The following is a 26,796-nucleotide window of genomic DNA, read 5'->3' on the forward strand; positions in this document are numbered from 1 at the left end:
TTTGAAATGATTGGTTTAATTTCCTCATTTTTTGAGAGGTGACCCTTTTTTGGGTAAACGTGACCCCTAAAATGGCCCTCCCCCCCACCCCCCCTTTTTCTGCATGGCCCGGCCAAACCTGAGAGAAGAGGTCGGAAACAGTCGTCAAGAGCACTGTGATGTAGTGTGTGCAGATCGAGCGCATCTCCAACACGTCAATTACATCCCTTTTTATGGTGGTAATGGGAAAAGCAATTATGGGCTAATGAGATGTCAGTGTGACACTTTGGCGTTTAAATCCTTGCTATCTTGTGACCTCTCGTGTTCATTACTTGCCGCTCTGGAGAGGTAGCAAGGAATATTCTCACAGATCCGAGCAAGGAAAGTGCTTGGTTGTCATATAAGTAGGCCTGGGACCACTCAATGGACAGTTTTATTACCTTCATCACTACTATATAACAAATAATTTGAGTAAGATTAAGTCTTCAATGTGGAACTGGTTCTTCCGGAGACCAGACTTCACATACTTTTGGTAAGCCTTCCACAATGGGGGCTCTAATAAACGATGCAATAATAAAGATAAACCAGAGCTTCCGTATTTGTTCCCGACATGCCATGCTCCGAGTCATGTCCTTAGCGGGTTTTGTGTTCACACCCAAAAGGTAGCCAGCAATATGTTGTTACAATCAAAGTGCTAATCGCCAGCCATTAAACTATATTGCAGGAAATGAGGAATTAATTAATTAATGATGTAGTGCCGTAATTTCATAACTTTCGGCTACGCCCTTACTCGGTTGAATACACCATCTCGTTCGAATCTGGGAAGTTAAGCAACTGCAGCCGGGTTAGTACTTGAGGGGTGACCGCCTGGAATTTCCCGGTGGCCGTATCCTTTGCAAGATGATTTGTTATTTCTCATTTTTTGAGAGGGGTGAACATTTTTTGGGTAACGTGACCCCTAAAATGGCCCCCCCATTTCTTCTGATGGCGGAAACTGAGAAGAGGTGGAAACAGTGTCAAGCGCACTGTGATGTAGTGTGTGCCGCATCGAGCTGCTTCTCAACTCGTCCAAAATTACCATCCCTTTTAAGGTGGCTAATGGGAAGCCATTATGGGCAACATGAGGATTGGTCAGGTGACCACTGTGCGTTAAATCAGGCTATCTTGTGACCTCAGTGTCTCAGTACTTGCCGCTCTGGTGGGTAGCAAGGAATATTTACAGATCCGAGCATGGAATGAGCTAGGTTGTGACATAATAAGTAGGGCCTGGTACCCACTAATGGGCAGTTTTAATACTTTCAAACTACTATATAAACAAATAATTTGAGGGAAGTTTAAGTTCCAATGTGTAACTGGTCTCTCGGAGACCAGACTTCACATCTTTTGGTAAGCCTTCACAAGGAGGGGACTCTAATAATACGATGCTATAATAAAGTTAAAAGTGCTTCCCGGTTATTGTATCCCGACAGCCAGCTCCGGTGGATGTCTCTTAGATGGTTTTGTGACACAACCAAAAAGTAGCAGCATCGTTGTTACACATCAAAGGCTATTCGCAGCCATAAAAACTAATATTCGCAGGACTGAGGAATTAATTATTAAATGTAGTGCGCCCGGAATTTCATAACTTTCGGATACGGCCATACTCGGTTGATTACACCCCATCTTCGTTCGATCTGGGAAGTTAGCAACTGCAGGCTCCGGGTTAGTACTTGGATGGGTGAGAACCGCCCTGGAATTCCCGGGGTGCCGTATCTCCTTGTGCAAATTATGTGTTAATTTCCTCATTTTTTGAGAGGGTGACCCTTTTTTGGGTAACGTGACCCTAAAAATGGCCCCCCCATTTCATTGAAATGGGCCGGCCAACCTGAGAAGACGGTCGGAACAGTGTCAAGGCGCACTGTGATGTTGTGTTGTGCTCAGCATGAGCTGCATCTCCAACACGTCCAATTACATTCCTTTTTAGGTGGCTAATGGAAAGCATTATGGAACTATGAGATGTCAGGTGACCACTTTGGCGTTGAATCATTGACTGTCTTGTGAATCCTCACGTGTCTCATTTCTTGCCGCCTCTGGGAGGGTAGCATAGGAAATATTCTACAGATCCGAGCAAGGGAAAGAGCTCTAGAGTGACATATAAGGAGGCCTGGGACCATCAATGAGGCAGTTTTAATACTTTCAATCACTACTATATAACAAATATTTGACGGTATGATTAAGTATCCAATGTGTTAATGGGTTCTCTCCGGGAGACCAGTACTTCACATCTTTTGGTAAGCCTTCCTCTATGGAGGCGCTTAATAAAACGATGCTATATAAATTATAGATAAACAGAAGCTCCCGGTATTGTATCTCGACAGCCAGAGTCTTCGAGTAATGTCCTCTTAGCATGTTTTGTGATCACAACCAAAAAAGTAGCCAGCAATGTTGGTACAATCAAAGTGCTAATCGCCAGCCATATAACTAATATTTGCGGATCTGAGGAACTTAATTATTAAATGTAGTGGCCGTAATTTCATAACTTTCGGATGACGGACATCTCGGTTGAATACCACCCATCTCGTCGTTATTGGAAGTTATAAGCTGCTACTGCAGGGCCGGGTTAGTATTGGTGGGTGACGCCTGGGATTTTCCCGGTGCCGTATCCTTTTGCAAATGATTGTTTATTTCCTCATTTTTTGAGAGGGTGACCTTTTTTTGGGTAACGTTGAACCATAAAAATGACCCCCCCATTTCATCTGAATGGCCGGCACCAAACCTGAGAAGACGGTCCGGAACAGTGTCAAGGTGCACTGTGATGTTGTGTGTGCAGCATCGAGCTGCATCTCAACACGTCCCATTTTCTTCCCTTTTGAGGTGGCTAATGGGAAAGCCATTTGGGGCAAACATGAGATGGTCAGGTGAACCTACTTTGGCGTTAAATCATGCTATCTTGTGACCTCAGTGTCTATTACTTGCGCTCTGGAGGGTAGCAAGGAAATATTCTACACGATCCCGAGCAAGGAAGAGCTAGGTTGACCATTATAAGTAGTGCCTGGGAACCACTCAATGGGCAGTTTTATTACTTTCAACACTACTATATATACATATATTTGAGGTTAAGATTAAGTTCCAATGTGTAACTGGTTCTATACGGAGACCAGACGTCACCACTGTTGGTAAGCCTTCCACAAGGAGGGCTCTAATAACGATGCAATAATAAAGATAAACAGAGCTCCCGGTATTGTATCCTCAGACAGCCTGCTCCGAGTTTCAATGTCCATCTTAGCATGGTTTTGTGATCACCAACCAAATAGTAGCCAGCATGGTTGTTACAATCAAAGGCTAATCGCCAGCCATAAAACTATTATTGGGGAACTGAGAATTAATTATTAAATGTAGTGGCCGTAATTTCATTACTTTCGGTTACGGCCATTACTCGGTGAATACCACCCATCTCGTTCGATCTGGGAAGTAAGCAACTGCAGGCGGGTTAGTACTTGGTTGGGTGACCGCCTTGGGAATTCCCGTTCTCTCACGCGGTGCCGTTTCCTTTTGCTAAATGATTTGTTAATTTGCCTCATTTTTTTGGAGGGGACCCTTGTTTGGGTATCGTGCCCCTAATAATGGCCCCCCATTTTCATCTGAAGGGCCGGCCTAACCTGAGAGAGGTCGGATACAGTGTCAAGTAGACTCATGCGGGAGGTAGTGGGTGCTGCTTTCAGGAGCTGCATCTCAACACGTCCAATTACTTCCCTTTTATGGGGCTAATGGGGAAAGCCATTTTGGGCAACATGAGTTGGTCAGCTTGACACTACTTTGGGCCGTTAATAATCATGCTATCTTGTGACCTCAACGTGTCCTCATTACTTGCCGCTCTGGTGGGTAGCAAGGTAAATATTCTACAGATCCGAGCAAGGAAAGAGCTTAGGTCCCTTGACATATAGTAGGCCTGGGGACCACTCAATGGGCAGTTTTAATACTTTCAACACTACTATATAACAAATATTGAGGTATGATTAATAGTTCCAATCGTGTAAACTGGTTCTCGCCGGAGGACACAGCTTCACATCTTTTGGTAAGCCTTCACAAGGAGGGCTCTAATAAACGACTGCAATAATAATAAGATAAACGAGCTCCCGGTATGGTTTCCCGACAGCCGGCTCCGAGGTCTTGTCCTCTTAGCATGTTTTGTGATCACAACCAAAAAGTAGCCAGCAATGTGGTTACAATCTAAGTGCTAATCGCCAGCCATAAAACTAATATTTGCAGGTAACTGAGGATTCAATTATTAAATGTAGTGGCGTAATTTCATAAAATCTTTCGGATCGGCATACTCGGTTGAATACACCCCATCCGTTCGATTGGGAAGTTAAGCAAACTGCAGGCCGGGTTAAAGTACTTGGATGGGTGACCGCCTGGGAATTCCGGTGCGTATCCTGTTGCAATTGATTTGTTAATTTTCCCTCATTTTTTGAGAGGGTGACCCTTCTTTTGGGGTAACGTGACCCCTAATAATGGCCCCCCCAATTTCTTCTGAATGGCCGGCCAAACTGAGAAGAGGTCGGAACAGTGCCAAGAGCATGTGATTAGTGTGTGCAGCATCGAGGCTGCATCTCCAACACGTCCAATTACATCCCTTTTAAGGTGGCTAATGGGAAAGCCATTATGGGCAACATGAGATGGTCAAGGTGTCCACTTGCGTTTTATAAATAATGCTATCTTGTGACCTCACGTGTCTCATTACTTGCGCTCTGGAGGGTAGAAAGGAAAATACTCTACAGATCGAGCAAGGAAAGAGCTAGGTTGACATATAGTAGCCTGGAACCACTCAATGGGGCAGTTTTAATACTTTCAACACTTCTATATATCATAGAATTTGAGGTAGATTAAGTTCCAATGTGTTCTGGTTTCTCTCCGGAGACAGTCTTCACATCTTTTGGTAAGCCTTCCACCAAGGAGTGCTCTAATAACGATGCAATAATAAAAGATTAAACAGGCTCCCGGTTTATTGTATCCCGACAGCCAGTGCTCCGAGTCATGTCCTCTTCGCATGGTTTTGTGATTCATCAACCAAAAAGTATGCCAGCAATGTTGTTACAATCAAAGTGCTAGTCGCAGACATAAAACTAATATTGCAGGACTGAGGAATTCATTATTAAATGTAGTGGCCGTAAATTCATAACTTTCAGGATACGGCCATACTCGGTTGAATACACCCATCTAGTTCGGTCTGGGAATTTAAGCAAACTGCAGGCCCGGGTTAGTCTTGGATGGGTGGGACGGCTGGGAATCCCCTGGTGCCGTATCCTTTTGCAAATGATTTGTAAATTTCTCTTTTTTGAGAGGGTGACCCTTTTTTGGGTTAAACGTGGACCCCTAAAATGGCCCCCCCCCATTTCTTGAATGGCCGGCCAAACCTGTGAAGAGGTCGGCAACCAGTGTCAAGAGCTACTGTGATGTAGTGTGTGCAGCATCGAGACTGCATCTCCACACGTCCAATTACATCCCTTTAAGGTGGTAATGGGAACGCCATTATGTGCTAACATGAGATGGTCAGGTGACCACTTTAGGGCGTTAAATTCATGCTATCTTGTGACCCTCCACCGTGTTCTCATTACTTGCCGCTCTGCGAGGGTTGCAAGGAACATTTCTACGGATCGCAGCAAGGAAAGAGCTAGGGTTGACATATTAATAGTAGGTGGGACCACTCAATGGGCAGTTTTAATACTTTCAACATACTATTTTTTTATTTTTTAACAAAATTTGAGGTAAGATTAGTTCCAATGTGTAACTGGTTCTCTCCGGAGACCCCAGACTTACATCTTTTGTAAGGCCTTCCACAAGGGAGGGTCTAATAAACGAGTGCAATATAAAGATAAACAGTGCTCCGTATTTGGTATCCCGCACTGCCAGCTCGATTATGTCCCTCTTTAGCATGTTTTGTGATACAACCAAAAAGGAGCATGCAATGTTGTTTACAATCAAAGTGCTAATCGCCAGCCATAAACTAATATTTGCAGGAATGAGGAATTAATTATTTAATGAGTGGCCGTAATGTCATAACTTCGGATACGGACTATACTCGGTGAATACACCCCTTCTAGTTCGATCTGGGAAGTTAATCAATGCAGGCCCGGGTTAAGTACTTGGATGGGTGGACCGCAGGGCAATTTCCCGAGTGCCGTATCCTTTTGGCAAATGATTGTTAATTTCTCTCATTTTTTGAGAGGGAGACCCTTTTTGGGTATACGTGACCCCCTAAAATAGAAAAAAATGGCCCCCCCATGTCTTCCTGATTGGCCGGCAATCCTGAGAAGAGGTCGAACAGTGTCAATGAGCTAAGTGATGTAGTGTGTGCGCTTCGAGCTGCATCTCCAACACGTCCTATTACATCCCTTTTAAGGTGGGGCTAATGGGGGAAAGACCATTATGGGCAACATGAGATGGTCAGGTGACACCTTTGGCGTGTTAAATCATGCTATCTTGTGGACCTCACGTGTATCATTACCTTAGCCGCTCTGGGGAGTAGCAAGGAAATTATTCTACAGATCCGAGCAGGAAAGAGCTAGGTTAGACTTATAAGTAGCGCCTGGGACACTCAATGGGCAGTTTAATACTTTCAACACATACTATATAACAAATTTTTGAGTCAGATTTAAGTCTCCAATGTGTAACTGTTCTTCCGGAGACCAGACTCATATCTTTTGTTAGCTTCCACTAAGGAGGGCTCTATAAACGAATGCAAATAATAATGATAACGAAGCTCCCGGGATTGTATCCCGACAGCAGCTTACGAGTCATGTCCTCTTTGCTTGGGTTTTGTGATCACAACCAAAAGTAGACAGCAATGTTGTTACAATCAATGTGCTAATCGCCAGCCATAAAACTAATATTTGCAGAATCTGAGGAGATTAATTATTATATGTAGTGGCCGTTAATTTCATAACTTCGGATACGGCCATACTCGGTTGAATTACACCCCCATCTCGTTCCGATCTGGGAAGTTAAGCAAACGGGCAGGCCGGGTAGTACGTGGATGGTCAGTGACCGCCTCGGGAATTCCCCGGTGCCGTATCTTTTGCAAATGATTTGTTAATTTCCTCTTTTTTTGAGAGGGAGACCACTTTTTTGATTTGGTATACTTGACCTAAAATGGCCCCCAATTTCATCTGAATGGCCAGGCCAAACTGAGATTGAGGTCGGGAACAGTGTCAAGTGCAATGTGATGTTAGTGTGTGCCTGCATCGAGCTGAATTCTCCAACACGTTCCTATCTCATCCTTTTAGGTGGCTCATGGGAAAAGCCTATTTGGGCAACAGGAGATGGTCAGGTGACCACTTTGGCGTTAAATCATGCTATCTTGTGACCTCCACGTGTTCATTTACTTGCCGCTCTGGTGGGTTTAGCAAGGAAATTTCTACAGATCCGAGCAAGAAAGAGCTAGGTTGAACCATATTAGTAATGCCTGGGACCACTCAATGGGCAGTTTTAATCTTTCAACACTACTATATAACAAATAATTTGAGGGTAAGATTAAGTTCCATGTGTAACTGGTTCTGCTCCGGGAGGACCAGACTTCACATCTTTTGGTATGTAAGCCTTCCACAAGGAGGGCTCTACTAAACGATGCAATAATAAAGATAAAACCAGAGCTCCCGGTATTGTATCCCGACAGCCAGCTCCGAGTCATGTCCCTCCTAAGCATGGTTTTGTGATCAAAACCAAAAAGTAGCCTGCAATGTTGTTACAATCAATGTGCTAATCGCCAGCCATAAAACTAATATTTGAGGAAACTGAGGAATTAATTATTAAATGTAGTGGCCGTAATTTCATAACTTCTCGGATACGCATATCGGTTGATACACCCCATCTGTTCGACTCTGGGAAGTTAAGCAACTGCAGGCGGGTTGTGACTTGGCATGGGGGACCGCCTCCTGGGAATTCCCGGTGCCGTATCCTTTTGCAAAATGATTTGTTAATTTCCTCATTTTGTTGAGAGGGTGACCTTTTTTGGGTATCGTGACCCCTAAAAATGGCCACCCCATTTCATCTGAATGGCCGGCCAAAACCTTGAGAAGAGGTCGGAACTCAGTTCAAGAGCACTGTGTGTAGTGTGTGCAGATCGTGCTCGCTTCTCACAAACACGTCCAATTACAATCCCTTTTAAGGTGGCTAACGGGAGCCATTATGGCGCAACAATGAGATGGACAGTTGACCACTTTGGCGTTAAATCATGTATCTTGTGACTCTCGTGTACTCATTACTTGCCGCTCTGGAGGGTAGCATAGGAAATATTCTACAGATCGAGCTAGGATAAGATCAAGGTTGACATTATAAGTAGGCCTGGGACCACATCCAATGGGCAGTTTTAATACTTCAACACTACTATATAACAATTAATTTGTGTATGTTTAAGTTCTTGTGTACTGGTTCTCTCCGGAGACACGGAAATTCACATCTTTTGGAAGTTCCACAAGGAGGGCCTCTAATAAACGATGCAATAATAAAGATTTAAACAGAGCTCGGTATTGTATCCCGACAGCCAGCTCCGAAGTCATGTCCTCCTTAGCATGGTTTGGTGATCACAACCAAAAAGGAGCAGCAATGTTGGTTACAATCAAAGTGCTAATCGCCAGCCATAAAAACTATTTTTGCAGGAAAAACTGAGGAATTAATTATTAAATGTTAGTAGGCGTAATTTCATAACTTCGGATACGGCCCATATCGGTGAATACACCCCTTCTCGTTCGATTGGGAAGTTAAGCAAATCTGCAGCCGGGTTAGTACTTGGAAGGGTGACCGGCCTGGGAATTTCCCGGTGGCGTTATCCTTTTGCAAATGATTTTGTTAATTTGCCTCATTTTTGAGAGGCGTGACCCACTTTTTTGGGTAACGTCGTGGACCCCTACAATTGGCCACCCCCCATTTCATCTGAATGGCCGGCCATAACCTGAGAATGAGGTCGGAACTGTGTCAAGAGCACTGTTATTGTAGTGGTGCAGCATCGAGTGCATCTCCAAACAACGTCCAATTACATCCTTTAGGGTGGCTAATTGGGAAAGCCATTAAGGCAACATGAGATGGTCAGGTGACCACTTTGGCGTTAAATCATGCTATCTTTGTGCCCTTCACGTGTCTCATTACCTTGCCGCCTCTGGGGGTAGCAAGGGAATATTCTACAGATCGAGCAAGGAAAGAGTGTTAGGTTGGAACATATAAGTAGGCTGGACACTCAATGGGAACTTGTTTAATACTTTCAAAACTACTATATAACAAAATAATTTGAGGTAAGATTAAGTTCCAATGTGTAAATGGTTCTTCTCCGGAGACCTGACTTCACCATCTTTTGGTAAGCCTTCCTCAGGAGGGCTCTAATAAACGATGCATAATAAAGATAAACTAGCGCTCCGGTATTGTATCCGACAGCGCTCCGAGTCATTTCTTTAGCTTTGGTTTTGTGATCACAACTCAAAAAGTAGCCAGCAATGGTTGGTTACAATCAATGTGCTAATCGCCAGCCATAAACTAATATTTGCAGGAACTGAGGATTTAATTTATTAATATGTTGTGGCCGTAATTTATATATTTCGGAATACGGCGCATACTCGGTTGAATACACCCACATCTCGTTCGATCTGGGAAGTTAAGCAACTGCAGGCCGGGTTCTTAGTACTTGGATGGGTGACGCCTGGGAATTCCGGTGCCGTATTCTTTTGCAAATGATTTGGTTAATCTCCTCATTTTTTAGAGGGGTGCACTTTTTTGGGTAACGTGACCCCTAAAAATGGCCCCCCATTTCCATTTGAATGGGCCGGCAAACTGAGAAGAGGTTCGCGGAACAGTGTCAAGAGCACTGTGTTGAGTGTGTGCAGCATCGAGCTGCTTCTCCAACACGTCCAAGTACTCCCTTTAAGGTGGCTACTGGGAAAGCCTTTTTGGGCATCATGAGATGGTCGGTGACCACTTTGGCGCTTTAATCATTGCTATCTTGTGACCTCACGTGTCTCATTACTTGCCGCTCTGGAGGGTAGCAGGAAATATTCTACCAGTTCGAGCAAGGAAAGAGCTAGGTTGACATATAAGTAGGCTGGGACAACTCAATGGGCAGTTTTAATACTTTCACACTACTATATATCAAATAATTTGAGGTAAGTTTAAGTTCCAATGTGTTAACTGGTTCTCTCGGAGACCAGACTTCACATCGTTTGGTAGCCTTCCAAGGGAGGGCTCTAATATACGATTGCAATATAAAAGATAAACAGAGCTCCCGGTATTGTATCCCGACAGCCAGCTCCGAGTCATGTCCTCAGCATGGTTTTGTGATCACTACCAAAAAGTTGCAGCATTGTTGTTTACAATCAAGTGTAAATCGCCAAGCCATAAAACTTAATATTTGCAGGAACTGAGGAATTAATTATTAAATGTAGTGCCGATTTCATAACTTTCGGATCGGCCATATCGGTGAATACACCCCATCTCGTTCGTCTCGAGGAAAGTTAAGCAACTGCAGGCCGGGTTAGTACTTGGTTGGGTGGACCGCCCTGGGAAGATCCCGGTGCCGTTTCCTTTTGCATATGATTTGTTAATTTCTCTCATTTTTTGTGAGGGTGACCCTTTTTTGGGTAACGTGACCCCTAAAAATGGCCCCCCCTTTTCATCCTGAATGGCGGCAAACCTGAAGAAGAGGTCGGAACAGTGTCAAGAGACTCGTGATGTAGTGTGTGCAGCATCGTGCGAATCTCCAACACGTCCAATTATCATCCTTTTAAGTGGCTAATGGGAAAGCATTTGGCAACATTGAGATTGTCAGGTGACCACTTTGGCGTTTAATCATGCTATCTTGTGACCTCACGTGTTCTCATTATTGCCGCTTGGAGGGTAGCAAGGAAATATTCGACAGATCCGAGCAAGGAAGAGTAGGGTTGACATATAAGTAGGCCTGGGACCACTCAAATGGGACAGTTTTAATACTTTAACACTACCTATATAACAAATAATTGAGGTAGATTAAGTTCAATGTGTAACTGGTTCTCTCCGTAGACCAGTCTTCACATCTTTTGGTAAGCTTTCAACAAGGAAGGGCTCAAAATAAACGATGCCTATAATAAAGATAAACAGAGCTCCGGTTTGTATCCGAAGCCAGCTCCGAGTCATGTCCTCTTAGCTTGGTTTTCTGTCACACCAAAAAGTAGCCAGCAATGTGTTACAATCAAAGTGCTAATCGCAGCCATAAAACTAATATTTGCAGGATACTGAGGAATTAATTATTAAATGTAGTAGCGCCGTTAATTTCTTAACTTTACGGATACGGCCATACTCGGTTGATATACACCCCATCTCGTTCTGATCGGGGAAGTTAAGCAACTGCAGGCCGGGTTAGTACTTGGATGGGTGACCGCCTGGGAATTTCCCGGTGCCGTATCCTTTTGCAAATGATTTGTAATTTCCTCAATTTTTTTTGAGAGGGTGGACCTTTTTTGGGTAACGTGACCCCTATAATGCCCCCCCCCCCATTTCATCTGAAATTGCGCCGGCCAATCCTCGAGAAGAGGTCGGAACAGTGTCAATGAGCATGTGATGTAGGTGTGTGCAGCAATCGAGCAGCATCTCCAAACACGTCCTAAATTACATCCCTTTGAAGGTGGCTAATGAATGCCATTATGGCAACATGGAGAGGGTCAGGTGACCACTTTGGCGTTAAATTCATGACTATCTCTGTGACTTCAGTGTCTCATTACTTGCCGCTTGGAGGGTAGACATGGAAATATTCTACAGATCCGAGCATAGGATAGAGCTAGGTTGACTTATAAGTAGGCTGGGACCACTCAATGGGCAGTTTTAATACTTTCAACCCTTACTATCTAAACACATAATTTGAGTTAAGATTAAAGTTCAATGTGTAACTGGTTCTCTCGGAGACCGGACTTCACATCTTTTGGTACAGCCTTCACAAGGAGGGCTCTAATAAACGATGCAATAATAAAGATAAACAGAGCTACCGGTTATTGGAGCACGGACAGCCAGCTCCGAGTCTTGTCCTCTTAGCATGGTTTTGTGATCACTACCAAAAAGTAGCTTGCAAAGTTTTTTGTTACATCAAATGGGCATTAATCGCCAGCCATAAAACTCATATTGCAGGAACTGAGGAATTTATTGATTAAATGTAGTGGCCGTAATTTCATAACTTTCGGATAATGGCCATACTCGGTTGAATACATCCATCTCGTTCGATCTGGGAAGTTAAGCATGCAGGCCGGGTTATTACTTGGATGGGTGACCGCTGGGAATTACCGGTGCGTTTTCTTTAGCAAATGATTTGTTAATTTCCTCATTTTTTGAGAGGGTGACCTCCTTTTTGGGGTAACGATGCCCTAAAATTGGCTCCCCCCATTTCATCTGATTGGCCGGCCAACCTGAGGAAGAGGTCGGAACAGTGTCAGAGCACTGTGATGTAGTGTGTGCAGCATCGAGCTGCATCGCCAAACAGTACCATTACTATCCCTTTTAGGTTGGCTAATGGGAAAGCATTAGGGCAACTGAGATGTCAGGTGACCACTTTTGCGTTTAAATCATGCTACTTGTGACCTCACGTGTCTCATTACTTGCCGACTCTGGGCGGTTGCAGGAAATATTCTACCATGATCGAGCAAGGAAAGGGAAATGAGCTAGGTGACTATAAGTAGGCTTGGGACACTCATTGGGCAGTTTTAATACTTTCAACACTATATATAACAAATAATTTGACAGGTAAGATTAAGTTCCAATGTGTTAGCTGGTTTCTCTCGGAGACCAGGACTTCACATCTTTTGGGAAGCCTTCCACAAGGGAAGGGCTCTAATAAACGATGCAATAATAAAGATAACAGTGGCTCCGGTATTGTTATCCCGACCAGCCAGCTCCGTGAGTCAGTCCTCTTAGGGGTGGGCTTAAAATGGTTTCTGTGTTCCAAACAAAAAGTAAAGCCAGCAATGTTGTTACAATCAAAGTGCTAATCGCCAGCCATTAAACTAATATTTGCAGGAACTGAGGAAATTAATTATTAATGTAGTGGCCGTAATTTCATAACTTTTAGGATACGGGCCATACTCGGTTGATACACCCCCATCTCGTTCGATCTGGAAGTTAAGCAACTGCAGGCCGGGTTAGGACTTGGAGGGTGACTCGCTGGAATTCCCGGTGCCGTATCCTTTTGCAATTGATTGTTATTTCCTCATTTTTTTCGATGAGGGTGACCTTTTTGGGTAACGTGACCCTAAAATGGCCCCCCCATTTCATCTGAATGGCGGCCCAAACCTTGAGAAGAGGTCGGAAACTGTGTCAAGAGCACTGTGAGTAGTGTGTGCAGCTCATCGGCTGCATCTCCAACACGGTCCAAGTACATCCCTTTTAAGGTGGCTAATGGGGTAAGCCATTTTGGGCAACATGAGATGTCAGGGTGACCACTTTGGCGTTAAAATCATGCTTTTGTGACCTCACGTGTCTCATGTACTTGCCGCTTGTGAGGGTAGCAAGGAAATATTCTAAGATCCAGAGCAAGGAAGAGCTAGGTTGAAACATATAAGTAGGCCTGGGACCACTCAAATGGGCGTTTTAATACTATCTACATTCTATATAACATAATAATTTGAGGTAAGATTTAGTTTCCAATGTGTAATGGTTTTCTCGGAGACAGACTTAACCTATCTTTTGGTAGCCTTCCACAAAGGAGGCTCTAATTAACGATCAATAATAAAGATAACAGAGATCCCGGTATGGTATCCCGACAGCCAGATCAGAGTCATGTCTCTTAGCATGGTTTTGTGATCACAACCAAATATGTAGCCAGTCCAATGTTGTTACATTCAAAGTGCTAATCGCCAAGCATAAAAAACTCTAATCATTTGCAGGAAACTGAGGAATTAATTTTTAATTGTAGTGGCAGTAATTTATAACTTTCGGATACGGCAATCTCGGTTGAATACACCATCTCGTTCGATCTGGGTAGTTAAGCAACTCGCAGGCCGGGTTAGTATTGGATGGGTTGACCGCATTGGGATTTCCCGGTGCCGTATCCTTTTGCAATTGATTTGTTAATTTCCTTCATTTTTGAGTGGGTGACCTTTTTTGGGTAACGTGACCCCTAAAAAGAGCCCCCCCCATTTTCATCTGAATGGCGGCCAAAACCTGAGAGAGGTCGGAACAGTGTCAAGAGCACTGTGATGTAGTTGTGTGCTGCATCGAGCTGCCATCTCCAACACGTCCAATTACATCCCTTTTAAGGTGGCTTAATGGGAAAGCCATTATGGCAACATGGGATGGTCAGGCGACAACTTTGGCTGTTTAATCATGCATCTTGGTCACTCACAGTGTCTCATTACTTGCGCTTGGAGGGTTAGCAAGGAAATATTCTACACGATCCGAGAAGGAAGAGATAGTTTGACTTATACAGAGGCCTGGGACCACTCATGGGCAGTTTTATATCTTTCAACCTTACTATATAACAAATAATTTGATAGGTAGATTAAGTTCCAATGGTGTAACTGGTTCTCTCCGGAGACCAGACTTCACCATCTCTTTGGTAAGCCTTCCACAAGGATGGGCTCCTAATAAACGATGCAATAATAAAGATAAACAGAGCTTCCGGTATTGTATCCGACAGCCTGCTCCGAGTAATGTACTCTTAGCATGGTTTTTGTGATCACTCACCCAAAAAGTAGCCAGCAATGTTGTTACAATCCAAAGTGCTAATCGCCAGCTTAAAAACTAATATTGGCAGGAATGAGGAATTAATTTTTACATGTAGGGGGTCCGTAATTTCATAACTTTCGGATACGGCTTATAGGTTGAATACCCCCATCTCGTTCGATCTGGGAAGTTAAGCAAGCTGCAGGCCGGGTTAGTACTTGGATTGGGTGACCGGCCTCGGAATATCCCGGTGCCGTATCCTTTATGCTAAATGATTTGTTAATTTCTCATTTTATGACGGAGGGTGACACTTTTTTGGTATCGTGACCCCTAAAATGGCCCCCCCATTTCATTCTGAATGGCCGGACAAAAAACTGAGAAGAGGTCGTGAACAGTGTCAAGAGCACTGTGATGTAGTGTGTGCAGCATCGAGCGGCTTCTCCAAACACGTCCAAGTAAATCCTTTTAAGGTGGCTAATGAGGAAAGCCATTATGGCAACATGAGATGGTAGGTGGTCACACTTTTGGCGGTTATAATCATGTTTTTGTGACCTCAAGTGTACTTATTACTTGACGCTATGGGAGGGTTGCAAGGAAATATTCTACAAGATCGAGCAGGAAAGAGCTAGGGTGGTCATTTAAGTAGGCCTGGGACCACTCATGGGCAGTTTTAATACATTTCAACACTACTATATAACAAATATTTTGAGGTTAAAGATTAAGTTTCCAACTGTGTAATGGTTCTCTCCGGAGACCTGTCTTCATTCTTTTGGTCCGCCTTCCACAAGGAGGGCTCTAATTAACGATGCAATAATAGATATACAGAGCTCCCGGTAATGTATCCCGACAGCAAGCTCCGGGTCATGTCCTCCTTAGCACTATGGGTTTTGTGATCACAACCAAAAAGTTGCCAGCATGTTGTTACATTCAAAGTGCTAATCGCCATAGCCATAAAAACTTATATTTTGCAGGTAACTGAGGAATTTAATTATTAAATGTAGTGGCCGTTACTTTACATAAACTTTCGGTTACAGGCCATACTCGGTTGAATTAACCCCATTCGTTCGATCTTGGGAAGTTAAGCACTGCAGGCCGGGATTCGTATCTTGGATGGGTGACCGCCTGGGATTCCCGGTGCCGTATCCTTTTGCAAATGTTTGTTTAATTTCCTCATTTTTTTGAGTGGGTGACCTTTTTTTGGGAAACGTGACCTAAAATGGCCCCCCCCATTTTCATTGAATGGCCGGCCTAACCTGTGAAGTAGGGTCGGAACAGTGTCAAGAGCACTGTGATGTTGTGTAGTGCAGCATCGAGCTGCATCCCAACAACGTCAATTACATCCTTTTTTTAAGGGGCTAATGGGAAAGCCATTTTGGGCAACATGAGATGGGTTGGTGACCACTTTGGCGTTAAATCATGCTATCCTTGTGACCTCACGTGTCTCATTTATCTTCGCCGCTCTGGAGGGTAGCAAGGAATATTCTACAGATCCGAGCAAGGGAAAGAGCTAAGGTTGACCATATAAGTAGGCCTGGGATCCACTCAATGGGCAGTTGTTACTTTCATCACTACTATATAACAAATAAATTGCAGTAAGATTAAGTTCCATGTGTAATGTCATCTCCGGTGACCAGACTTCTCATCTTTGGTAAGCCTTCCACAAGGTGGGATTTATAAATCGATGCATAATAAAGATAACAGAAAGCTTCCGGTATTGTATCCCGACTGCCCGCTCCGGAGTCATGTCTTTAGCATGGTTTTGTGATCACAACTAAAAAGTAAGCCAGCTAATGGTTGTTACAATCAAAGTGCTAATCGCCAGCCATAAAACTAATATTTGCAGGTACTGAGGATATTAATTATTAATTGTAGGGCCGTAATTTCATTACTTTCGGCATACGGCCTACTCGGTTGATACACCCCATCGCGTTCGATCTGGAAGTTAAGCAACTGCAGCCGGGTTAGTACTTGGAAGGGTGACCGCCTGGGAATTCCCGGTGCCGTATCCACACCTTTTGCATATATGATTTGTTAATTTCCTCATTTTTTGAGAGGGTGACCTTTTTTGGGTAACGTGACCCTAAAATGGCCCCCCAATTGTCTTCTGAATGGCCCGGCCTAACCTGAGAGAGGTTCGGAAACAGTGTCTAAGTGCACTGGGATTTAGTGTCGCTGGCACATCGAGCTGCATCTCCATACACGTCCAATTACATCCCTTTTAAGGTGGCTTAATGGGAAAGCCATTATGGGCACATGAGATGGGTCAGGTGACCACTTTGGGCGTTTAATATGCTATCTTGTGACCTCACGTGTCTCTCTTTACTTGCCGCTATGGAGGGTAGCAAGAAATTTCTACAGATCGAAGAAGGGAATGAGCTAGGTGACATATAAGTAGGCTGGTACCACTCAATGGCAAGTTTTAATACTTTCAACACTACTATATAACATAAATAATTTGAGGTAAGATAACGTTCCAATGTGTAATAATGGTTCTCTCGGAGGACCTGACTTTCACATTTTTGGTAAGCCTTCCACAAGGAGGGCTTAATAAACGATGCGATATTAAAAGATAAACAGAGCTCCGGTATTGTATCCCGACAGCCAGCTCCGATCATGTCCTCTTAGCATCGGTTTTTGTTGATATCCATACAACCAATAAGTTGCCAGCAATGTTGTTACAATCAAAGTGCTATATCGCCCGACATAAAACTTAATATTTGCAGGTAACTGGAGTGATATTAATTTTTAAATGTAGTGGCCGTTATTTCATATCTTTCGGAGACGGCCATACTCGGTTGAAACCCCATCTCGTTCGATCTGGAAGTTAAGCAACTGGCAGGCCGGGTTGTAATTGGTATGGGAGACCGCCTGGGAATTCCCTCAGGTGCCGTATCCTTTAGCAAATGATTTGTTAATTTTCCTCATTTTTGAGAGGGTGACCCTTTTTTGGGTAACGTGACCCCTAAAATGGCCCCCCCATTTCATCCGGAATGGCCGGTCCAAAAACTGAGAAGAGGTTAGGAAAACATTGTCAAGAGCACTGTGATGTGAGGTGCAGCTTCGAGCTGCATCTCCAACACGTACAATTACATCCCTTTTAAGGTGGCTAATGGGAAAGCCATTATGGGCAACATGAAGTTGTCAGGTGACCACTTTGCGTTTAAATCATCTATCTTGTGACCTCACGTGTCTCATTTACTTGCGCTCTGGAGGGTTGCAAGGAAAATATTCCTACAGTCCGGAGCAATGGAAGAGCTAGGTTGACATAGAAGTAGGCTGGGTCCACTCAATGGGCAGTTTGAATACTTTCAACATACTTTTTAACAAATAATTTGAGGTAGATAAAGTTCCAATGTGTAATGGTTCTCTCCGGAGACCAAGACTTCACATCTTTTGGTATAAGCCTTCCACAAGAGGGCTCTAAATAACGATGCAATAAATAAAGTAAACAGAGCTCCCGGTTTCGTATCCCGACGCCAGACTCCGAGTCATGCCTTCTAATGAATGTTTGTGATCACAACACTAAAAAGTAGCCAGCATGTTGTTACAATCAAAGTGCTAATCGCCCAACCATAAAACTAATATTTGCAGGAACGAGGAATTAATTATTAATGTTGTGGCGTATTTTCATTTAAACTTTCGGTTACGGCCATTACTCGGTTGATACAACCCCATCTCGTTCGATCTGGGAAGTTATAGCATCTGCAGGCCCCGGGTAGTACTGGATGGGTGAACCGCCTGGGGAATTCCCGAGTGCCGTATCCTTTTGCATTGATTTGTTAATTTCCTCATTTTTTGAAGATGGGTGACCTTTTTTGGGTAACGTGACCCTAAAATGGCCCCCCCATTTAATCTGATTGGCCGGCCAACTGTGAAGAGGTAGAACAGAGTCAAGAGCACTGTGATGTAGTGTGTGCAGCTTCGAGCTGCCATCTCCAACTACGCTCAATTACTTCCCTTTTATGGTGGCTAATGGGAAAGCCATTTATGGGCAACATGAGATGGTCAGCGTGACCACTTGGGCGTTAATCATGCTATCTTGTGACCTCCCGTTGTCTCATTAATTGCCGCTCTGGAGGGTAGCAAGGAAATATCATTCTACGATCGCCGAGCAAGGAAAGAGCTAGGTTGACATATAAGTAGGCTGGGACACTCAATGGGCAGTTTTATTTCTTTCAACACTATATATAACAAATAATTTGAGGTAGATTAAGTTCCATTGGGTGTAACTGGTTCTCTCGGAGTCCAGACTTCACATCTTTTGGTATGCCTACCCACAAGGAGGGCTTATTAAACGATGCAATAATAGATGATAAACAGAGCTCCGGTATTGGTATCCCGACTGCCAGCTCCGAGTCATGGGTCCTCTTAGCATGGTTTTGTGATTCACAACCAAAAAGTAGGCCAGCAATGATGTATACAATTCAAAGTGCTAATCGCAAAGCCATATAAAATCTAATATTTGCAGGAACTGAGGAATTTATTTTTTTAATTGTAGTGGCCGTAATTCTTAAACTTTCGGATTCGGCCATACTCGGTGGAATAACCCCATCTCGTTCGATCTTGGGAAGTTTGTGCAATGAGGCGGGTTAGTACTTGGATGGGTGACGCCTGGGGATTTCCCGGTGCCGTATCCTTTTGCAATTGATTTGTTAATTTCCTCATTTTTTGAGAGGGTGACCTCTTTTTGTTGGGTAACGTGACCCCTAAAATGGCCCCCCTTTTCATTGAATGGCCGGCAAACTCGAGAAGAGGTTTCGGAACAGTGTTCGTGTGCAATGTGATGTAGTGTGTGCAGCATCGAGCTGCATCTCCAACACGGCCATAGACATCCCTTTGATAGTGGCTAAATGGGAAAGCCTTTATGGGCAACATGAGATGGTAGGTGACCACTTGGGCGTTAATTCATGCTATCTTGTGACCTCACGTGTCTCATTACTTGCGCTTCTGGAGGGTTAGCAAGAAATATTCTACAGTATCCGAGCAAGGTAAAGAGCTAGGTTGACATATATAAGTAGCCTCGGGTCTTGGGCAACTCAATGGGCAGGTTTTAATACTTTCAACATATATATACAATTAATTTGAGGTAAGATTAAGTTCCAATGTGTAACTGGTTCTCTCGGAGACCAGACTTCCTTCTTTTGGTAAGCCTTCTCAAGGAGGGCTCTAATAAACGATGCAATAATAAAGAATAAACATGTGCTCCGGTATTGTATCCCGACAGCCAGCTCCGAGTCATGTCCTCTTAGCATGGTTTAGTGATCACAACCAAAATTAGCCAGCTTGTTGTTACTATCCAAAGTGCTAATCGCCAGCCATAAACACTAATATTTGCAGGGAACTGAGGAATTTATTATTAAAGGTAGGTGGCGTAATTTCATACTTTCGGATACGGCCATACTCGGTTGAATACACCCCATCTCGTTCGATCTGGGAAGGTAGCAACTGCAGGCCGGGTTAGACTTTGATGGGGATACCGGCCTGGAATTCCGTGCCGTATCCTTTTGCAACATGATTTGTTAATTTCCTCATTTTTGGAGAGGGTGACCCTCTTTTTGCGGTAACGTGGGTCCCCCTTATAAATGGCCCCCCCCATTTCATCTGAATGCGGCCAAACCTGAGAAGAGGTCGGAACAGTGTCAAGAGCACTGTGATGTTGGTGTGTGCAGGCATCGAGCTGCATCTCCAACACGGTCAATTACATCCCTTTTAAGGTGGCCTATGGAGGCCATTCAAGGGCAACATTGAGATGGTCAGGTGACACTCTTTGGCGTTTTTAAATCATGCTTATCTTGTGACCTCACGTGTCTCATTACTTGACGCTCGGAGGGTAGCAAGTAATATTCTACAGATCCGAGCATGGAAAAGAGCTTGGTTGACATATAAGTAGGCCTGGGACCACTCACATGGCAGTTTTAATACTTTTCAACATACTTATAACATATAATTTGAACGTAAGTATTAAGTTCCAATGTTGTAAATGGTTCTCTCGGTGACCAGACTTCCACATCTATTGGTAAGCCTTCCACAGGAGGGCCTAATTAAACGATGCAATAATAAAGATAAACAGAGGCTCCCGGTTTTGTATCCCACAGCTTCTCCGAGTCTTGTCCTCTTAGCCATGGTTATGTGATACACAACCTAAAAAGTAGCAGCATGTTGTTTTCAATCAAGTGCTAATCGACAGCCATAAAACTTATATTTGCAGGAACTGAGGAATTATTATTAAATGTAGTGGCCGTAATTTCTTAACTTTCGGATTCGGCCATACTCGGGTTGTCTACACCCCATCTCGTTCGATCTGGGAAGTTAAGCACTGCAGCCGGGTTAGTACTTGGTATGGGTGACCGCCTGGGAATTCCCGGTGCCGTATCCTTTTGCAAATGATTGTTAAATTCCTCATTTTTGAGAGGGTGACCCTTTTGGGTTAACTGGGAACCTAAAATGGCTCCCCCCATTTCATTTGAATGGACGGCCAAACCTGAGTAAGAGGTCGGGAACAGTGGCCAGTTGCACTTTGATGTAGTGTGTGCAGCATTGAGCTGCATCTCCAACACGTCCATTTACCATACCCTTTTAAGGTGCAATGGGAAAAGCCATTATGGGCAACATGTGATGGTCAGGTGGTCACCACTTTGGCGTGAAATCATGCTATTTGTGACTACGTGTCTCATTACTGCCGCTCTGGAGGGTAGCAAGGAATTTCTACAGTTCCGAGCATGGAAAGAGCTAGGTTGACATATAGTAGCCTGGGACCACTCATTGGGCAGTTTTAATACTTTCAAACACTACTATTTAACAAATAATTTGAGGGTAAGATTAAGTTCCAATGTGTAACTGGTTCTCTCGGAGACCAGACTTCACATCTTCTGGTAAGCCTTCCACAAGGAGGTGCCTAATAAACGAGTGCAATATAAAGATAAACAGAGCTCCCGGTATTGTATCCCGACAGCCAGCTCCGAGTCATGTCCTCTTAGCTTGGTTTTGTGATCACAAACTCAAAAAGTAGCCAGCAATGTTGTTACAATCAAGAGCTAATCGCCAGCCTTTAAAACTAATATTAGCAGGCAACATGTGGAATTAACTTATTAATGTAGTGGCCGTAAGTTCATAACTGTCGATTACGGCCATACTCGGTTGAATACACCCCATCTCGTTCGATTGGGAAGTTATGCAAAATGCAGGCCGGGTTTAGTACTTTGGATGGGTGACCGCTGGGATTTCCCGGTGCCGTTTCCTTTGCTATGATTTGTTAATTTCCTCTTTTTTGAGAGGGTGACCCTTTTTTGTGGTAACGTGACCCCTAAATTGGCCCCCCCATTTCATTATCTGAATGGCCGGCCCAACCTGAGAAGAGGTTTCGGAACAGTGTCAAAAGAGCACTGTGATGTAGTGTTGTGCAGCAATCGAGCTGCATCTCAACCCGTCCAATTACATTCCCTTTTAAGGTGGCTAATGGAAAGCCATTATGGGCAACATGAAGATGGTCAGGTGACCACTTTGGCGTAAATCATGCTATCTTGTGACTCACGTGCTCATTACTTGCCGCTTGGAGGGTAGCAAGGAATTATTCTTCAGAATCGAGCAAGGTATGAGCTTAGGGTGACATATAAGTAGGGCCTCGGGACCCACTCAATGGGCAGTCTTTTAATACTTTCAACCACTACTTTAACACAATAATTTTTGAGGTATGATTAAGTTCCAATGTGTACCACTGGTTCTCTCGGAGACCAAAGAACTTCTCATCTTTTTGTAAAGCTTCCACAGGAGGGCTCTAATAAACGATGCAATAATAAAGATAAACAGAGACTCCGGTCCTTGTATCCCGACAAGCCAGCTCCGAGTCATGTCCTCCTTAGCATGGTTTTGTGATCACAACCAAAAAGTAGCCAGCAATGTTGTTGATAATCAAGAAGTGATAATCGCCAGCCATAAAACGTATATTTGCAGGAAATGTGGAATAATTATTAAATTGTAGTGGCCGTAATTTCATAACTTTCGGATACGGCACAATATACTCGGTTGAATACACCCCATCTCGTTACGATTGGCGGATGTTAAGCAACTGCAGGCCGGGTTGTACTTGGATGGAGTTGACCGCCTTGGGAATTCCGGTGCCGTATCCTTTTGCAAATGATTTGTTAATTTCCTCATTTTTTTGAGAGGGTGACCCTTTTTTGGGTAACCGTGACCCTAAAATGGCCCCCCATTTTCATCTGAATGGCAGGCCAACCTTGAGAGAAGGATCGGAACAGTGTCAAGAGAGGAATGTGATGTAGTGTGTGCAGCCACGGCTGCTCATCTCCAAACGTCCCCAATTACATCCCTTTTAGGTGGCTAATGGGAAAGCCATTATGGGCAACTGAGATGGTCAGGTGACCACTTTGGCGTTAAATCTGCTATCTTGTGACCTCTCGTGTCTCATTACTTGCCGCTCTGGAGGGTAGCCATAGGATATATTCTACTGATCCGAGCAAGGAAAGAGCTAGGTTGACATATATTATGAGGCCTGGACCACTCATGGCAGTTTGAATACTTTCAACACTATTATAACAAATAAATTGAGGGGGAAGATTAAGTTCCAATGTGTAACTGGTTCTCTCCGGAGACCAGACTTCACACTTTTGGTAAGCCTTCCACAGGGAGGGCTCTAATAAACGATGCAATATAAGATAAACAGAGTCCCGTGTATTGTATCCAGACACCAGCTCCGAAGTCATGTCCTCTTAGCCGGGTTTTTGGTGATCACAACCAAAAAGTAGCCAGCATGTTGTTACAATCTAAGTGGCTATTCGCAGCCATTAAACTATATTTGCGGAAACTGAGGAATTAAGTATTTATATGTAGTGGCGTAATTTCAAACTTTCGGTTACGGCCGTACTCGGTTGAATACACCCCATCTCGTTCGATCTGGGAAGTTAAGCAAACTGCGCCGGAGTTAGTACTTGGATGGGTGACCGCCTTGGGAATTCCCTGGTGCCGTTCTCCTTTTGGCAATGATGTGTTAATTTCCTCATTGTTTGAGAGGGTGACCTTTTTTGGGTACCGTGACCCCTTAAAATGGCCCCCCCCATTTCATCTTCTGAATGGCCGGCCCATTATACCTGTGAAGAGGTCGGTTACAGTGTCAAAGAGGCACCTGTTATGTAGTGTGTGCAGCATCGTGCTGCATCTCCAAAACGTCCAATTTACATCCCTTTTAAGGTTGGTAATGGGAAGCCATTATGGCAACCATTGAGATGGTACAGGTGACCACTTTGGCGTTAAATTCATGCTATCTTGGACCTCACGTGTCTCATTACTTGCCACGCTCTGGAGTGGTAGCAAGGAAATATTTACAGATCGAGCTCAAGGAAAGTGCCTAGGTTGGGGACATATTATAAGTAGGCTGGGACCATCAATGGGCAGTTTTAATACTTTCTACACTTACTAATTAACAAATTAATTTGAGGTTAAGATTAAGTTCCAAGTGTAACGGGTTCTCTACCGGAGAACCAGACTTCACATCTTTTGGTAAGCCTTCCACAAGGAGGGCTCTATATTAAAACGATGCAATAATAAGATAAACAGAGCCTCCCGGTATTGATCCCGACAGCCAGCTCCGAGATTCATGTTCCTCTTAGCATGGTTTTGTGTTAACATACTAAAAGTAGCCGCAATGTTTGTTACAATAAAGTGCTATGCGCCAGCCATAAAACTTGTTGCAGGAACTGAGGAATTAATTTTTAAATTGATAAGTGGCGTAATTTCATAACTTTCGGATCGGCATACTTCGGTTGAATACACCCCATCTCGTTCGATCTGGGTGAGTTATGCAACTGCAGGCCGGGTTCAGTACTTGGATGGGTGACCGACTGGGATTTCCGGTTGCCGTATCTTTTGCAAATGATTTGTTAATTCTCTTTTTGTGAGGGTGACCCTTTTTTGGGGTACGTGACCCTAAATGCCCCCCCATTTCATTGAATGGCAGGCCAAACCTGAGAAGTGTCCCGGAATCAGTGTCAAGAGCACTGTGTGTTTGTGTGTTGCAGCATCGAGCTGCATCTCCAACACGTCAATTACATTCCTTGTAAGGTGGCTAATGGGAAAGCCATTATGGGCAAATGAAGATGGTCAGGATTCGTGACACTTTGGCGATAATTCCTGCTACTTGTGATCTCTAACGTGTCCATTACTTCGCTCTGGAGTGGTTGCAGGAAATCTTTCTATGATCCGATAGCAAGGAAAAGAGCTAGGTGACTATAAGTAGGCCTGCGGACCATTCATGGGGCAGTTTTATTACTTTCAAACATACTATATAACAATAAATTTGGGTAAGATTAAGTTCAAATGTGTTACTGGTTCTCTCCCGGAGACCAGACTTCACTTATGTTGGAAGCCTTCCACAAGGAGGGCTCTAATAAACGATGCAATAATTAAGGATAAAAACAGAGCGCCGGTATGTATCCCGACCGCCAGGCTCCGAGTCATGTCTATTTGCCATGGTTTTGTGATCACAACCAAAAAAGTACGCCAGCAATGTTGGTACAATCAAAGTGCTAATCGCCTTCCATTTAAAACTAATATTTGCAGGGAACTGTGGAATTAATTATTAATGTAGTGGCGTATTTTCATTAACTTTCGGATTTCGGCCACTACTAGTTGAATTCGCCCCATCTCGTTCGATCTGGGAAGGTTTAAGCAACTGCAGGCGGGTTAGTACTGGTTGCGGTGACCGGCCTGGGAATCCCGGTTGCCGTATCCTTTTGCAAATGATTTGTTAATTTCCTCCATTTTTTGAGAGGGTGACCCTTTTTAGGGTAACGTGACCTAAAATTGGCCCCCCCATTTCATCTGGAATGGCCGGCCAAACCTGGAGGAAGAGGTCGGTAACAGTGTCAAGAGCACTGTGTATGTGTGTGTGCAGCAGCGTGCTGGCATCTCCTACACGTCAATTTACATCCCTTTTAAGGTGGCTAATGGGTAAGCCATTTATGGGGCAACATGAGGATGGTCAGGTGACACTTTGGCGTAAATACATTGCTTTACTTTGTGACCTCACGGTGTCTCTTTACATTGCCGCACTGGAGGGTAGCAGGGAATATTCTACTGATTCGAGCAAGGGAAAGAGCCTAGGTTGACAGATATGTAGGCCTGGGACCACTCAATTGGGCAGTTGTTTACTTTCATAACACTACTTTTTAACAAATAATTGAGGTATGATTAAGGTCCAATGTGTATCTGCGTTCTCCCGGAGACCAGACTTCAATCTTTTGTTGCCTTCCACAAGGAGGGGGGCTCTTACTATACAGAATAATAAAAGATAACAGAGTCCCGGTATTGTATCACCGCAGCCAGCTACGAGTCATGTCCTCTTAGCATTGGTTTTGTGTTCACAACCAAAAAGTAGCCAGCAATGTTGTTTACAATCATAGTGCTAATCGCCAGCTCATAATACTAATATTTGCAGGAACAGGTAATTAATTTATTAAATGTAGTGGCCGTAATTCATAACTTTCGGATACGGCCTTACTCGGTTGAATACACCCATCTCGTTACGATCTGGGAAGTTAAGCAACTGCAGGCCGGGTTAGTACTTGGAAAGGGTGACCGGCCGGGAATTCCCGGTGCCGTATCCTTTTGCCAAATGATTTGTTAATTTGCTATTTTTTGAGAGCGGTGACCCTTTTTTGGTAACGTGACCCCTAAATATGGCCCCCCATTTTCATCGGAATGGCGGCCAAACCTGGAGAGAGGTCGGATACAGTGTCAGAGACACTTGTGATGTAGTGTGTGCTAGCATCGAGCTGCTTCTCCAAACACGTCCATTCATCCCTTTTAAGGTGCTAATGGGAAAGCCTTTATTGGGCAACTTGAGATGGTCTCTGGTGACCACTTTGCGTTAAATCAGGCTATTTGTGACCTCACGTGTATATTACTTGCCGTCTGGTGGGTTGCAAGGATAATATTATACAGATCCGAGCAAGGAAAGAGCTAGGTTGACATATAAGTAGGCCTGGCGACCACTTCAATGGGCAGTTGTTATACTTCAACAATACTATTGTACAATGAATTTGAGGTAGATTTAAGTTCAATGTGTATCTGGTTCTCTCCGGAGACCAGACTTCACATTCTTTTGTAAGCCTTCACAGGAGGCTCTAATAAAACGATGAATAATAAAGATACAGAGGCCCC

At 43.9% G+C, this 26,796-nt stretch overlaps 4 pseudogenes; all 4 read left to right on the forward strand.

Annotated features, from left to right (window-relative positions):
* The first annotated feature begins 11,261 nt into the window (after positions 1-11,261).
* LOC134825605 (5S ribosomal RNA) lies at positions 11,262-11,383 on the forward strand (annotated as a pseudogene).
* A 9,496-nt stretch (positions 11,384-20,879) lies between these two features.
* On the forward strand, positions 20,880-20,998 carry LOC134825615 (5S ribosomal RNA; annotated as a pseudogene).
* A 2,491-nt stretch (positions 20,999-23,489) lies between these two features.
* On the forward strand, positions 23,490-23,610 carry LOC134825614 (5S ribosomal RNA; annotated as a pseudogene).
* Positions 23,611-26,120: 2,510 nt separating this feature from the next.
* On the forward strand, positions 26,121-26,240 carry LOC134825610 (5S ribosomal RNA; annotated as a pseudogene).
* Positions 26,241-26,796: the final 556 nt, after the last annotated feature.

Source organism: Bolinopsis microptera, chromosome 13 (assembly GCF_026151205.1).
Source record: "Bolinopsis microptera isolate Bmic1 chromosome 13, MBARI_Bmic_1.0, whole genome shotgun sequence".
Taxonomy (NCBI): Eukaryota; Metazoa; Ctenophora; class Tentaculata; order Lobata; family Bolinopsidae; genus Bolinopsis; species Bolinopsis microptera.